Source organism: Antedon bifida, chromosome 4, assembly GCF_963402885.1.
Source record: "Antedon bifida chromosome 4, ecAntBifi1.1, whole genome shotgun sequence".
In the NCBI taxonomy this organism is placed as follows: Eukaryota; Metazoa; Echinodermata; class Crinoidea; order Comatulida; family Antedonidae; genus Antedon; species Antedon bifida.
The window spans coordinates 9,069,861-9,085,974 of record NC_136229.1 but is presented as its reverse complement, the minus strand read 5'-3'; the positions used below and the strand labels follow the sequence as shown (position 1 = coordinate 9,085,974).

Below are 16,114 nucleotides of genomic sequence, written 5' to 3'. Positions count from 1 at the left end.
ATATTATTACTTTCTCAAAGTTCTATGTGAAGCAGCTATAAATATATACGGTAATACCGAATATTTTTCTCAGTAATTAAACTGAGAATGAGGAAAGGAATTAAATAATCCAGAAAAAATAGTTCATATAAATGTGCTGTAAACATAACTGCAAAAGAGACAACATTATACACATTACAATAATTGCTATCATTATGATAATTGCAAGGATCATTTTTAAGAATAGCCACTGTTGACGACTTGTGTGCATTGAACCATGGAGGTCCTGTATTAGTAGCTTGTTTTCATGGATGTTAATTATACTGTACCTCATTGATCTAACTGTTCATTTTGTGTTTCTACTGTTGTGTATTGTATAGTTTCCAGTCCTTCAGTAAGCCTGAAATTGGGATTAATTAGTCCATGATCAAGGTTCAGGAAAAATAGTTTAACATAGAAATACAATGACTGCAATCTCTTACAGTAATTGTCCTACCTATTGCTGTTCAGTTTTAACCCATATCCCAACACCACCCAACCAGTGGCGTAACAGCTATGAGCCCTGAATGGCTAACATGGGCCCTGTTATTATTTTGATTTTCGTTGTTTGCTCGCAGTAGAAAATGCCCTATGAAAAAATAAAAAAGCAATGCTTAACTTAATGTTTCTATTAACAGAAGATACCTGAAATAAAAATCACTTTCTCATTTTTTTACTTATGTCATGAAAGAATTGCTTTAGATGGTGGCCTCCCATGGGAGGTAGAGCTGTAAATTGTTCATTAAATGTAATCAATCATCAGGTACAAGTCTGTTGAAAGGTCTGTCCTTCACTTGCTCACTTAATGACAACAAAAGCAAACAATCATGATGAGGTAATAACGACTGTAGGATGTGTTTGTAATAGTTAAATTTACAATCATTTAGGTTTGATCACAACCAATGTTTTATATTATAGGATGTTTTCTATGGAATTGACAGTTTACATTCAGATTTGATCATGATCAACTTACTCATGATGTTGTGTAGATAGATGTGCATTAGGTTTATATTCCAATTTGATCATGATCAACTTACTCATGATGTTGTGTAGATAGATGTGCATTAGGTTTATATTCCAACTTGATCATGATCAACTTACTCATGATGTTGTGTAGATAGATGTGCATTAGGTTTATATTCCAATTTGATCATAATCAACTTACTCATGATGTTGTGTAGATAGTATTAGGTTTATATTCAGATTTGATCATGATCAACTTACTCATGATGTTGTGTACAGTAGATAGATATGTATTAGGTTTATATTCAGATTTGGTCAAGATCAACTTACTCATGATTTGTTATGTGTGATATGCGTTTCTTCTGAATCCATTAGTACTTTTAAATTCATTTTTGATCATGATCAACTTTATTTGATTTTTATGTGTATGCATTTCTACTGAATAGCTACAGTAGTTGCATTCATATTTGATCATGGTCAACTTACTCATGTCATGCTGTTTTTATATTAGATTTACTCATGATATGAACCTATGTAGCAATGAATGTTGATCATGTTTGGCCCTGTACCTACAGTGCTAAATATTGAAATAACACCAAGCGATGATACACCACACAGTAGCGAAATGGTAGAATAGTGGAGGATATAAAAGATCTCAACACTGAATAGAATTATGTGGATTAAAGCTTTGTAATTAGAGTTGATTTCAGAAGAATAATGTACTGTAAAGGGATTAAGACTATGAATAGATTCCTAGGGAATACCGGAAGCTGAATCCATCATGACGAATCTTAGTTATAAAAGAACTACGGTATTGTACTTTGTGAATGGTTTTAGTTTAGTTCAAACAACGTATCAAAATATCCAACTTGAACAATTGGTTAAAACCTGGTGAAGTATGTGATCTGTACTAAATACAATACATTATCAACAAATTCAGACCATTTAAAGAAATTACAATAATTCTAACTGGAATTTTTCAGGCCCATTAACAGTTAATTGACACTTAATTGATTAGACCTGAAAAACATATTTAGGCGTATATTTTTTATTTTTTTAAGTTAACTTATTAGCTCCATGCTGTAACACATGGTTACAGAGTGGGATCCTTAATTATGAGAGTACCTGTAATTTAAAAAGATAAACTTGGATTTTTAGATACAGTAGGACCCATATTAACAGGACAACACCAAAAAAATATTAGCTAGTGTCATCTGAACAGGGATTGACCCCTAGTGCCACTCATTCATTTTACATGAAAGTCTCCCCTTACTTGGGGTGTCCCCTGAATAAGGGATTCTACTGTATATGAATTGTAAGGGGAATGGACAAATGTTTATTAAAATGTTAAAAACTATGTTTGCATTCAATATAAGTCTATTTTGTAAATAGGTTTTCTTTTTCCGAAAAACAGAGCTACATTTAAGAATTAGAAATCATAACTTCCTACACTACTGTACTTCTGTTGTGAGAAACTGTGATCACAAATTTATCTAAATGATCTATTATGACCTATTGTCAGACCTATGATTTTGAAATAGAAGGGCCTAGAGATTGTAAAATGAAAGGCTGAATTTAACCTAATAAGCTCTTATATCTCTTAGTGTGATATTTTCTAGATATCTTACCTGTAGGCCTGTAGCCTTCAATGTAATCTCTCTTGAGATAATAACAAGCATAATGTAAAAATAAGTCTGTGAGAAAATGTAAAGAGATATTTTCAAGTATTTAAAAAAAATGAGAAAAAAAACCTTTGATTGAAACATTCCCACTGGCAAATGACTAGAAATGTTGCTGAGAGGGATACACAAGTGTAGATGGAATGTGACAGAAACTAGATAAGCTGCTTGTGGATGATTTGATTGTAAGATTCCATAAGCCTACAGCCTTATGACAGATGATTGGGTGATAACTCCTAGTCCAGGGTCAATCATTTCTATCATCACCATCTGTAGATGTACCACTATCATCACCTGTATTAGCAATGTCAAGGAAATATTCATAAATTGCCCAATTTTTATTGTTAAAATGTGTTGCTCTGATTTATTAACCTAATTCTGAAAGAGCAAAATTGAATTATTTTTTTCTGCCCAAGTTTAGCATATTGTTCAGATTAATTATTAATATTCTATTTCATTTTCAGATTGATACATTTCCCAATTTTTATTTAATAAAGATGTGTTCTCTGTATAACATTAATTTGGCATAATTAAAAATCAAGAATATATATCAGCCAATTTTTAATAATGTAACTGATAGGTACTACTATAATGACTGTTTACGATTCTGAGAGTAACAATACAATAATTCTCTAGTGAAATTTGTTAACTTTATTACTGTAAAAAAAAACAACGTAAACGAGACAGCATAGTCTGTTATATGCGTGCATGCGCTTTAAATGATACTCTCAGTTAACTACAACTAAAATAGAAAAGAAATAAAATTTGTCTTCAATATTAATTGCCAGTTTTTGTGGTTTTTTTATGGTCTAGGTAGCTAGGGCGTATATGACAAATTATAATATCTGATTTCTAGGTGTACAAAGTAAAGTTTTTTTAAATATTCATTTAAAGTTGCATATTTTAAATTGTTAAATTGGAGATTAAACCTCAACTCAAGGAAATTAGTATGTTTGGCAATGTCTAGCACAGATAAATACAAATATTTAGAACTTCCCTATAAATTAATTTTCCTCCTTTGTGGTTTTTAATTTAAAAAAAAAAGTTTCTAGAAAAATGTGTTTTTGTTTCATTTTCAAAATAAATTTGTCATATGATCATATTGTTTGTAATCTGAGGACTAATAACTGAAATGAAATTAAAAAAATGTGTTTTTAGTTTCATTTTCTGTAGGCCATATTTTTAAGCTTCTTAATATTAATAATATCACAATCACCAAAATGGTACATTGTTGTCATGTTTAACTCTAAAAATTGATATACACCATTGTAAAAATATACATAATAACTTTGGTCACTTTATTTAAATGTATTTATAAATGATATAATCACTTTCTTCTTCTTAATTTAAATCTGTGTTACTTTGAAATGAGATATTTAATGTTTTATCAACTTGCACGAGAATAATTAAACATGTTTCATGTTCTTTGATGGCATCCGATTTTTATATAGTCTGATCATGTCTTTAAACTTAAGTAGTTTGTTAGTGTGCTTGTTTCCATGACGATGTACGGTATCAAGATCGTTATGCTCTAAAACTCTCATTTAATTTTCGGAAGTATATCTCTTTCAGATATCGTGGATTCCAAGCAATGTCAATGATATGCCCTAGGGATACAGACAATATTTCATCTTTCAATTTATTTCATATAGGTAGTTTAAATTTATCATGTTTGACAAATTTGACTAGTGTGTGTGTGATATTGAACATATATTTTATAATGTTATGATATGATATTAAATAATCATAACAAGACTACCTATAGATAGTGATGCCAAATATCTGTATTGTATTGTAGACTTTCTGTATTTATCAAATAGAAACCTATTTTTTCTTTTTTAAACAGTATAGATATGCATCATTTTTGTAAACACTGTTTACATTTTGCAACAACCTGGATATTAATATGAATAAACACTAGTAAATGTTCGTGGTATACCTTGTGTTTCTAAAAAGTATCCAGAATGTATCAAAAACTACTTCTGGAGAATGCAAGTAAAAATGAGTTAATAATAAGAATATAAACAGTAAGATGAGGTCATCACAACCTGGATGTTGTAGTGTGATGTCATGAACATGAAGTACAGTATTTTTTGTTTTTGTCAAGTCTGATTTTAGATCTATCTACCTATGTATTATAATCACCTTCAGGATTGGAATTGTATGTTTTAAAAGGTTTCTGTTTACCCACTGTGTTGGTCATGTTGATAAAGTTTGTGTTATGTGGGTGAAGAAATTGAATTACTAGGTCCTGCTATCACAAAATCAAATTTGCTAGGTGGACCTACTGATCTGATTCGTCATCACCTTGTTTTGTCATGAACCATTAAGACATCTTGTGACCAGTTGTGGCGCCAGAGCCTTCCCCAACAAAGGCCTGAAAGCCCCAACTCGATGTCCAAATAATGTAATGTAATAACGTAAAAACGAGCGTTGGAGGGCCACTTAGCATACCTGTGTCCATATTGTCTGATGCGAGAAGCAACCAGCTTAAACTTAAGTTTCTATATGTAGTACAACAAAACAATGTAAATCATATACTCCCTCCTCCACAACAGGGATGCAAGCCTAATTCCCTAGTTCTACATCCACCACTGGACATGACCCTTAATATGTAAAAAGCATGTTTATTGGAAAGTTACAGTGAATGAGGTGGATATATCAATATGTTAAAACATAACCAAATGGGGAAGGGTGACCTACAAGAAGTGACTCCTTCTTTCTGGCAAAAAATTGAAATAATTACTGTTGCTTTCATTTTCCTTGTATTTTATATGAAAATGATTGTTTATAAGTGAAAAACAAACTAACCTGTGATAGGGTCTGTTGTTTATTTATCTAAGGAATTATAGGCAAGCCCCAAAATAAATAAAGCACATCACCTGTCTTGTCCTGGTCATAGGTCACCATGGGATGGAGTTATAGCTGCTATATCTCTAACTTAAGAAAACATGTAGGCATTATTCTCAAAGGAAAATGAAAACAGGAAGGAATTAATCGCATTAGTGTACTGATGATATAGAGAAAGATGGTGCAGAAAGTTGTTCTTTGACGGGACTCAAACCTGTGACCTTTGTTTGAGTAGCCTGGTGCCACACCTCTAGACCATCACATATTGAGTGGTGGCCTATTTTAAGATCAAATTGTATATGCATAAACACTTAAGTTTGATATTTGAATTTCTAATAAATAGTTAAACTTTAATTGATTTAAAATTTCTTGTTTAGAAGAATGTTATTTATAGACTATCTGTTAGTCTCCTTTAGATATCCTTATAGGCCTATAATAGATGGTTAGACCAGCTAGCAGCAGCATGAAGACAGATAGAATGCTTTTATAGCAACCAAATTTAAGGTATTTTGATCATTGAGTTTCCGAGTTGTTTCTAATTTAATAGTCTAAGGTTGAGACTCTTTATTCTAAAAAATCAGACTCTAGCATTGTTGTCATCAAAATTGTAAATGGTAGTTTTGGCCAATATTGCTCGTCCATCAGTTTACGAAACTACAATTCACGAGAACAATGCCTAAGACTATTACGTAATTGACTCCTTTTTCTCCTGAAGTACAAATTTGTTCTTTAATCGCAACTATGAATTCCCAAATTATAAATTGTATTAAAACTTTTATACTAATAACGATGACTTTCATTTACTTAACATCAAATGTGTTAAAATTTGAAGTCTTTAATTACCGTACATGACTAATAAATAGTTAAATTTTAAGAACAACTCAGGTTTCCTTCAACATTACCCAGTTTCTTCCTGTGTTGTATAGAAGGCAGATAGTTGTCAATCAGGTCTATTAAGTGAAGCTGTTGCATAGTAATTGGTAGTTGTACACTGTTGACAGTGACAGGAAACGAATAGACACTAGTAGAAACACAGTTGATGGACATTTTTGTTGTGAGGCTGTGTAGGCTACATAGTCAATGGCGAAAAATCCAGATTTTAAAGAGGTGGAGAAGGAAGGAAATGAATTATGTTACATAGTTTTACTTCTGATTAGGTGAGATTCATTAGTCAAATCAAATTAATTTGTCAAACATGATATATTTAATCGACAATTGAAAAGAATTTTAGGAAAACATGCTTTTTTCATACCAGAAATCAGCAGCAAAAGTGCAAAAATCCTGGCTATTGACTTGAATTGTACAAATTCTACACAAGATACCATTACATGTGTTGATAGGGTTTATGCCCTCCATGTTGAAATCAGTGGCATTGCTTGAAAATGTATGTTTTGAAAAAACTAACATTGTGAGAAATTTTATTCAGAAAAGTAGAAAGAAGGAGTAAAAAGTTTCTTTCTATAGTTACAGACTGCAATTCCCAAGTGAATTGACCCCCGAGTGACCCAATATCCGTACTGGCTCCAATTAAAAAAAAGGCAATCAACATGGATTTAATCAAGCATACTGATCAGATCTCATGTATAATATACTCACTGTGTATACAGTGATAAGACTAATTACATTACCAATGCTTCATTGGATTAGTGTGTTCAATCCAACCTCCTGATATCTATCCTCACAATACATTAATTTGTTAGTAATTGTAGATAGTGTGGTATTGTTTTCTCTACCCTATGCCTGTTTGAACGTGCTGTATTTGTATGTACACTCAGTTCCTACCTTCTCTTGGAGCCTTAAAACAACAAACTACCTGATCCCACATGACAGTCTTCTCTGAGGCATATTTTTTCATCAGTCCGTACAAGATGTTGTTTAATTTGCTGTGAGATTATGACATTTGCTGATGGCTCCTTCAACTTGGCTTATGTAAATTTATTTTTCTGACATAAATTTTTAATAAAATTAATATCTTATTTCTTCCACTTTGATTTGCTGTCCTAATCAGCGAAGCCTATCCTGGCTTTCATCAACTCCCATATCACACAACATTCATTTTCAAATTGATTTGCTACTATTTTAGCCTGTATTCTTATAATATTTTGAATCACAATCCAGCCAATATCTTTATATAGTAAAATTTAATGTTGTGACCTTTAAATGTTGTTCCATGCTTATATAGTTTGACAATAGAGGTATAAATAACTATTTATTCAACTAAATGCCCCAGGGCATTTGTTGTTCAGGGGGGTTTTTAGTGGACGTTTATTTGAGGAGGGTGTTTATTTGGAGAGGCATTTTTTTTTTGGTGTAATAATAATATGGTAACATGTATAATCAAATAAATACCCCCTAGATATGAAAAAATACAACAAAATTAATATCTAGAAGTGATAAAATACAGTAAAAATATATCAAAATTCTAGGTAAATTGTAGATCAGGTCAATCAATGAATTCTACTACAAATAGAAATGTGTCATAATACAATAGTGTGTATATATGCATTCCAAATGATTAGTCTATGCGGGGAAGTTTATTTGAGGGAAGAGTTTATTCATATTTTGACAGCAGAATATCCAATTCATTCTAACATTCAATCCACTATAGGAAACATCTCCTTAACATTGTTAAGCAATACAAAATTAAAGAAATTGTTGGCATACAGGGAAGGGTTGACAGATATGGACTATCAATTAGAGATGGTGGGATGAACACATTGGTATTCAAAATGCATTTGAACCATCATTGCAGTGCATTGCCACAGTATTAAACCAAAGTTGAACTACTGACAGAAATGGTATAATATGCTACATAGCCTATGGCAATGTACTGGAAAACATTTCAAACTGTGTATGTGTTGTATCACATTACTAGAGTTTACATAGACTACAATAGCTTTAAACTTGATCCATGTAGAATGTGAAGGTCTTGGAACATGTCCGTCTCCAAGAGCCTCCGGTTTGGACCACTTTAATTAGGAATGCCTCTAAAGTTAAAGATAACATTTTTCTGTCTCGACTTGCTATTCAGAACAGTGTTAAATTGTAAAGATGTCCTCAGATTGCACAATTTACTTTATCTTTTAAATTATTTTCTCTTGTATGTAAAGAAAATATCTTTAGTTACTTTAAACAATTACTTTGATTTACTTACCATAGATGTCTGGAAAGTTGTTTCTTTTAGTCATGTTTCTAAATGCAAAAGTATGCAAAGTAGATATTATTTCATTTTCACTGTAACTAAAATTATTTGTAGGTATACAGTACATTTTTCTGGTGGATTTTAAATCTAATTTAAACCTAATGACACCCAGTGAAATAGTATAATGTTAATGAGAATACTAAAATATCTGTTTTACTTTTTTATAAATGTATCATAATTTTAAAGTAATACAGTATTGTAATAAAGATAAAATGTATAAATTAAGTTCAATTTCCTTCTATAGAGTTTGGACAATTTATACCTGTATTACATCAAAGATGATCAATGATTATCTTTTGGAAATTACGCATTAAAAAGCTTCCTAATTAATAACTCCCATACATTCACTATTAAAGCTTTATTTTTGTTTATCATTCCATATGTTGCTTTCTCTGTAATTCTCTTTTTATTTGGTTGTCTTTCCATATGTTCCTACTCTATAATTCTCTTTTATTTGGTTGTCTTTCAATATGTTCGATTCTCTGTAATTCCATTATTAACCTGGTTGTTGCTCCATATGTTTTCCATTTCATTTTGGTCCTTTCATTTATATTCCACCTTCTCTTATTTGATGGCAAATATTCAATGCATTTTTATAATCATACCAATTCTAAAACTTTAGTTTAATGTGATGTTTGAGATTTCAACATACCAACATAACTATTAATTTAAATGAAACAATTATGTAGTTTCTCCCAATAGTTTCAATGTAAAAGAAGGTCATTCACCCTAAATTGTAAATCCTGTCTGATGAGTTTTGGCAGGAAAAAGGTACAAATTGGCTCTGCCATTTCCGGCATAGTTTTTTCCTACTAAACCTTTGATATATTAAATTATAAATCAGCATCATACAATTTGTTTCCTCTTTTTTTTCTTGATAGTACAAACAGTAGTATGTTCATACACTATACAATTCGACCATAGAAATATTAGGGAGATACAGGTTTGATGGTTTCTAGATGTCCAGGCAACGACTAACGACACGTTGATTGATCCAAGGCAATCTAACAACAGGATGCTGAGCTTAAAAAATCAAAGGGTTTATCTGTGGCTGCGACACAATCAGTTCCATGCCGCTAACCGACATTGTGCGCTGTGGAGAATATGTACATAGTACAGTACTGTTGTCAGTCCTATCTCTTGGCAAAGCCAGCTCAGTGTCCTGTTGTAGATTGCCTTGATTGACCTTAACTAGATTGGTCATCAGTCCTCAGTTGTTTGCGAATTGAAAACTCCCACTTATTATTATATGGAATTATGATCCAACGATGTAGTATGGATTATGCCTGCAATAATAACCCAACTAATGTAGTATAATTATAAATGTAGAGGAGAAGAGAGTTACAACACAACAGGTGTGTAAAGCAATTAAACAATGTAACTTCAGGTAGAACTTGACAGGCAATACAATTTATAGAGCTCTCCTCTTGTGTTTCAAGGAATTACTTCTCTTTTCTTTACAAGCTTAATTTTTCACCCATAACTTCAGCAGCTGTTAAACCGCCTCTCATGAGACCCCTCTTTTTGTAAAGTGAAAGCATTTAAAGCCAATTTGCTCTAAACTTGGATATTATTTGCTGTTAATTGAGTCAGTCAGTTTGGTTTATGAGGGTACACTTTTGTATTTGCCAACATTTATGTAAAAGCTTTAAAATCTACTAAATAATATAAGTATTACATTACAGTACATGGGGATTTATTCTGTACAAGAAACCACCTGGGAAAGTAACATATTTTTTGTGTATTAAGTTGTTGTATTTCTCAAAAATATTTTGTCTAATCTTAAAATTCACCAATTTTTATTTTTATGAAGTAACGTAAAGTTTGTCAAAAAAGTTTAAATTTAGTAAATGTTTACAGAATTTGATTGTCAATATAATTTGCAACCTGAAAAATAATTTATATCAAGCATTCATTAATGATTAAGTATCTTTTAAAATCCCAGTTTCAGTTGATGATTTAGAAATTATACAAACAATTAAAAAGTGTATAATAGTATATATAATATTACATATTACAGATACCAACAACCATTTTGTATGCCATGTATTTTAAGCGCCGCATGTGTATTACAGTATGTGTATGTGTATACTATACTTTATATATAGACAAATAAGTTAGCTGTTTGGTGTATACAACTTAATTAATTTATCAGCTAACATATAGATGGATAAAGCAAGCATTAATTGCGTCTCTATAAACGTAAGAGGCTTACGTAACATAGATAAACAAAGGCAGATACATAGTTGGTGTCAAGACCAAAAGGCTGACATTGTACTTATACAAGAAACACACCTTACACCTGACTTATTTGGCAAATTTAATTTAGTTTGGAACAGTACTTGCATACATAGCACTGGTTTTTCAAATAGTGCAGGGGTATCAATAATATTCTTAAATGAATTCAATTTTAAGATTACTAACGAATGTATCGATAAAAATGGAAGATATATAATTCTAAATGTTGAAATTAATGGTAAAATGCATGTTTTTGTAAACGTATATGCTCCTAACAATTATAAAGTAAGAAGCTCATATTTCAGAAAGTTAAATGAGACCATTTTGGATATTGTTGACTTAAACAACGATATAATTATTATCGGCGGGGACTTCAATTGTATTTTGGACAGAAAATGGGACCAAAAGAACAGTAAAGACAGAAAAGATACATCTGTTTTTACACTTAAAAATTTTATTAAAAAACTTAATTTAAAAGATGCCTGGAGAAATAAAAATCCAGAAAAATTACAATATACCTGGCGTAGAAAATCTAAGCAAATTTACAGACGGCTTGATTACTGGTTGACTTCTAAACAAATTCTTGATCACGATGACGTAATATCATGTGATATAAGACCAGCTATCTTGACAGATCATCAAGCAATTTCAATTAAAATCAGTTTTGATGAGTCCAAAAGAGGCCCAGGTTATTGGAAATTTAATAACAACCTATTGCAAAATACTGATTACCAAAACTATATTACAAATGTAATTAAAAAAACCCAAACCAATGAAAATAACCTTAGCCCAGATGTATTATGGGAATTATTAAAAGCCAAAATTAAAGACGTTTCAATCTACTATGGCAAAAAAATCAATAAAGAAAAAAAAATAAAAAAAGTAAAACTAGAAAAAGAAATAAAAAAACTAAATGATTCTTTATTAAAAAATGATTATACTGCCAATGAGAGCATAGAAGCAAAAATTGCAAAAAAAACAAAAAAGCTGGAAAATATTTATGATAATGAAACAAAAGGTGCATATATACGTTCTAGAGTAAAATGGATTGAAGAGGGCGAACGTAGCACTAAATATTTTCTTAGTCTGGAAAAAAATAAGGGAAAAAAAAACCAAATCAAATGTTTACAAAACGAGAAGGGTAGAGTACTAACAAAGACAAAGGAAATCCTTTGTGAAGAAGTTAGATTTTATAGGCATCTATATGCAAATAAGGGTATATCCCGTAAACAAATAAACACTTACCTAGATAAATCAAATGTAACGAGTTTAACTGAAGAAGAAAAGGGGACATGTGAAGGTATTGTCACACTAAATGAATGTACCAATGCAATTAAAAAAATGAAATTAAATAAAACTCCCGGATGTGATGGCTTGACCGTTGAGTTTTATTTACATTTCTGGGATGACATTAAACACATTGTTTGTGACGCTCTAAATGCATGTTATTTTAACAATGAAATGAGTTCTACACAGAAACGTGGTATTATAAGCCTATTATACAAAAAAGGTGATAAAAAATTGCTTGAAAACTGGCGTCCTATCACTTTATTAAATACAGACTACAAAATTTTAACTCAAATTCTATGTATGAGACTTCATAAAGTAATTGAAAATGTAGTTGACAATGACCAAAAGGGGTACATTAAAGGACGATTCGCTGGAGAAAACGTCCGTCTAATTAATGATATTCTATATTATACAACAGAAGAACAAATCGAAGGAGCTATTTTATCCCTTGATTTTAGAAAAGCCTTTGATTCTGTAAATAGAGATTTTATGTTTAAGGTACTAAAAAAATTTAATTTTGGAGACTCCTTTTTAAAATGGGTAAATACAATTTATAGTAAAACTGAATGTGTTATTGTTAATAATGGTTGGATATCAGAAAGTTTTGAAATGGAATGCGGAATAAGACAGGGTTGCCCATTGTCGGCGTTACTCTTTATTTTAGTAGTAGAAATTATGGCGTGTAATATAAGAAAAGATAAATGCTATAAAGGAATATCTTTACCTAACAATGATAATGGTGAGGAAGTTCGCATTGCGCATCTGGCGGATGACACTGTACTCTTTGTGGGAAATGAAAAAAGTATAGAGATTGGTTTAAATATTGTTAATAAGTTTGGTAAAGTGTCTGGTATGAATTTAAATAAAAAAAAAACCAACGCTATATGGATTGGCAAAAATATAAACAAAATTGAAAAACCATGCAGTCTAAATTGGGTTAATGAACCAATTAAGATTTTGGGTATTTATGTGGGATATAATGAGAACAAATGCAGTGAATTGAATTGGGATAGTAAGGTGGCAAACTTAGAAATGCTACTCAATAGATGGAAAGGAAGAAACCTAACCTTTTTTGGCAAAGTTACCATTTTAAAAAGTTTAGCTTTGTCTAAACTAACATACAATGCATGTATAATTGATGTACCAGATGATGTTATTTTTAAAATAAATAAATTGATATATAACTTTTTATGGAATGGAAAAACAGAAAAAATAAAAAGAAAAACTTTAATCGGTAAAATGATTAAAGGGGGCATAGGTATGCCTGATTTCGCATTACACATAAACTCGCTGAAAATGATATGGGCAAGAAAATTACTGTGTAGAAAACACGTAAGATGGAAAATCTTACCACTATACTATTTTAACAAATTTGGAACCGAACAACTAATTTTAAGTATGTCAAATATCAATTTTAAAAATAACATGGGCTTAGATAATATACCATCTTTTTATTATAATGTTCTAAAGTGTTGTGTTGAATTTAATAATATGAATAATGAAGATACAATTAACAAGTATGAAGAAGTGATAAAGCAAAACTTATGGGGTAATAATTATATTAAATATAGAAACAAACCACTATTCTTTAAGAACTGGATAGATGCAGGTTTTAATCAAATTGGAGATATAATTATTTTCAATCGTCTAATGAAACCTATAGAAATAATTAAACAACTACGTATTAAGAAAAACTGGATAGCTGAATATGTTTCCTTAACTAGAGCTATTCCAAAAGAGTGGTTAAATATAATTAAACATAATATGCCAAATATGAACCAATATATGAATGTGAATCTGGAATACAATATCAACAATATAATTAAGATGACAACAAAAGATGTATATTCTAACTTTGTAAATAATGTTTTTATTCCCCCGAAAAGCATACTTAAATGGAACAACATATTTAATGAAGATATCAAGTGGTGTGATGTCTGGAAAAGAAAGGTGAAAAACGAAAAAATTAAGAAATTTGCCCAATTGAATTACAAATTACTAAATAGAATTGTACCTACAAATCTAAAACTGTATAACTGGAAACTGAAAAATAATAACATATGTAACAATTGTGGAGTCATTGAAGACGAAAAACATATGTTTTATTATTGTAGACGTAATCAAATACTGTGGAAAAAAATTGACAACATATTTAAAAAACTAGATAACAGCAGTAGCTCGTTCAAAGAACTCCTGTTAGGAAGTAAATGTCAAGTAAAAAATCAATTGTATTCAATAGCTGTGTACGTCATATACATAATTAAAATTAAAACTGAACTTAAAAAACCTGTATGCCAGAATCCTTGGATTCAGTTTAAATATATTTTAAAAGAAATGAATATACTAGGCATGTTGTAACGTATAAGTGACATCCATATTTGTATTTTAAAATGTACAGTATTATATCATGTACAAAATGAAGTGTAGATTTTTATGGTTTTTGTATGCATATAATCAAAACACTATATGTATAAAGGTTAAAAGAGTAAAAATCAGAAAATAACGAAAAAAGTAGAAAACGGAAACTTAATGTATGAAAATGAAATGTGAACGAAATATGTATGAAATATTAAATGAATAAAGGTGGTGGTTAACCACAAAAGAGAAAAAAAAAAAAAAAAACAATTAAAAAGTCAGAGTGGCTGATCAAGGATTTTGAATCACCACCCCTTGAATACACCCCTGAAAATGCTTGTCTATTTTGTGCCTAGCTGGATAAACCAAAATATCCATTTTTAAAATGTTTTCATTTTTTAAATCACATATTGGCTGTTTGTAGTTATGCAGTACATATGGCCTGTTTATACTATAGAGGATAACTATAATTTGATTATCTTATTGATTATGACATCAGAACATATTATTTTAGACAGTTTATAAATGTTTATCCTATAGTTTGAAGAAGAAAGCATTTCCAAATGTTTTCTTGGAAAAAATGTATATTTGTCTATTTAGCTTTGCTTTCATCCTATTATAAACATGTCTTATTCATGAAATATGCTGATTTTGGTAAAAACATCAATAAAATTGCTGAAAATGATACATGGTTGTTGACATATATTTCCTTGTCAATTATTTCCTTTTACTTATAATAAAATATAGTTATTAATAAATTCTGATTATCATTTTAAATTTTATGATCAGGGAGTGTTCCACTATTGATTCATTTATTCATTTACTTATTACAATTTCAATGTCACTGAAATAATCATTCACAAATGTTTAGTTTATCATACTCTCAGGGGAGTACGCCAAGTCACGCAGTCACTAAACTTTACAATAATTATTCTCATATAAAAACAATACTGTTATAAATTGTATAATGCAAATCTCGACTTTCTAATAGTTGATAGATGTTGGATTAACATAAAAGAGCGATTGAGTCAAGGTTCTATTCTATTTAACAGTCAGTCAATGTTTTTATAACACCACATATTATTGGACATCTATGAATAGAATATAGTAAAGTAACAACCTGATGTTGGAAAGACTCATATGCAAATTACTAGTCTGTGCCAAGTATTCGAATTAGCTGTGAATAGTAATCAAATACCAGGTGTCATCTATTTTTATTAAGTAGAAAGCATAGATTTTGGAAAACATGTCCGCTGATGTGGATATGGTGAGTGCTCAAAGATTGGTGATAGAAGATACATGATGGATATTGTCCGTGTACTAGACAGAGGGCCTCTCATTATTTTCACCAAATTTATTTCACAAACTTATAAGGGGCGTTTTACTGAAGGTGGGTGTTATCATTACCAAATACACTAGGTAGGAGGATCTGGGACATATGTCCACTTATGAGAAGTGTGAACACAATCCCATAGCAGCTCAACTGTATGTAAATGTATTAGTAGGTACAGCAAATGAT

The 16,114-nt window shown here is 30.5% G+C and overlaps 1 protein-coding gene across 2 annotated transcripts in view; it reads left to right on the top strand.

Annotated features, from left to right (window-relative positions):
* Positions 1–16,114, top strand: part of LOC144839458 (integrin alpha-6-like) — an 84,056-nt gene that overhangs the window by 14,221 nt on the left and 53,721 nt on the right. The window lies entirely within an intron of this gene.